This window comes from Cicer arietinum, chromosome 2 (genome assembly GCF_000331145.2).
Source record: "Cicer arietinum cultivar CDC Frontier isolate Library 1 chromosome 2, Cicar.CDCFrontier_v2.0, whole genome shotgun sequence".
Taxonomy (NCBI): Eukaryota; Viridiplantae; Streptophyta; class Magnoliopsida; order Fabales; family Fabaceae; genus Cicer; species Cicer arietinum.
Genome location: NC_021161.2, coordinates 39,864,897 through 39,866,718, shown reverse-complemented (window position 1 = coordinate 39,866,718; position 1,822 = coordinate 39,864,897).

The following is a 1,822-nucleotide window of genomic DNA, read 5'->3' as shown; positions in this document are numbered from 1 at the left end:
TTGACATACAAGATTGTTTGAGAGGTGCAAATGAAGAGTTAGATGTGCGAAAGCAAGAAAAGAATGCAGCTATCGAAGAGGCCTATATGTGGAAGCAGTTGTGGTCAAAATCAGCAAGCTCTGAGAAGAAGATAAAAAAGGAGTTTGAGGATTTAAAGAAACAACTTAAAGAAATGGTAGCTGAGTATGAGAGTCAAGTAAGGAACGAGAGGCAACACAATGAAGAAATTGGAGAATTACTCTCGAAACATCAAGACGCACTAAGAATATAAATGGAGAATTCTAGTGAGCTGAAGAATTACATCGATTACCAAGAAAAGATCTATAGTGACCTAAAGGACGAAACCATATATTGGGAGGATCGATTTATGACGTTGCTAGGTCAATTAAAGAATCAAGAGGTCTATAAAGAGTTGGAAGATAAAGGAAGACATTGGAAAGACTGCTTTTCAAAATTGGCAATGCTAGCTAATCAAGCAGTCTTAAAAATTCCAACACATCTAAGAGAGATTGATGCGGTAATGCATCCGTTGAATACTCCAGTCAAAGTCTACAAGTTCGTTGAATATTGCAAAAATTTGATAGAAGAATTGGAGGAAAAGATTGGTTGTCCAATTAGAAGAGAAGATTGAAATCCCGTAGTCAATGTAGTTTTTTTAATTTGAATATGATGTACTCTTTTTCTTATCAATGAAGAATTTTTTATTTTGATTTCCAGTCCTCATATTTTCTTCACTAATAATTTGTTCTTGCCTAAGGCGTATGATTCCCCAATATCCAACCATCATAAGTCACTAATTGATTTCATTTCCATCATCCAACTATCATAATTCACTAATTGATTTCATTTCCAATATCCAACTATTACCTAAGGTTTTTATTTTTTTTATTTAAAAAAAGAAACAGAAAAAATCAATAAAGCTGTTTCCCCGACACCATTATCGAACGCGCGCGAATTCCAAGATCATGGATGAACTCGAGCAAAACCAAGAGGTGATAAGAGCGGATGTCAACCAACTGAAAGAAAAAGTTGATCGAATTCTGGAAGCTATACAGGCTTTGGCAAGGAAGGAGAATACAGATGGGGATCCTCCGATTGTAAATAAAGAACACCAAACTACTCCTTCTCACCCACCAGGTTTTACCCCGACTAACCAACAATTCCGCACAACAGCTATGCAATTTCCTATATATGTTCTCCCGCCTGGTTATACTCCGCCTGTAGTCATCAACCCCATAGAAAATAACCAAAACCACTCAGCTGTCAATCCCCAAAACTTAAACCAATCACAAATCCCACCTCATCTGGGCTATGTGCCACCCCAAAACACTATACCCACAGAAAATATTCCATATAGTGTACCTCAAGTGCCCCATTTTGATGCTAACGGGAATTGGCATCAACCTCACATTGGGGATGATACACAATCAAAGGAAAAATTCCATGTCTTGGAAGAGCGAATAAAAGCAATTGAGGGGTATAATGTTTATGGCCTAGAAGCTTTCGATATGTGTCTGGTTCCTGATGTGACTATCCCTCCCAAATTCAAGGTTCCTGACTTTGAAAAATACAAGGGCAACACATGTCCTAAAAATCATCTAACTATGTATTGCAGAAAAATGGCTTCTCATGCTCATAACGACAAGCTGCTCATTCACTTTTTCCAAGACAGTTTAAGTGGGGCATCGTTAAGTTGGTATATGCATCTTGAGCGAAATCAAATTCGTTCATGGAAGGACCTAACTGATGTCTTTTGGAAGCAATACAGGTACAACGTGACATGGCCCCTGATAGGATGCAATTGCAAAATTCATTGAAAAA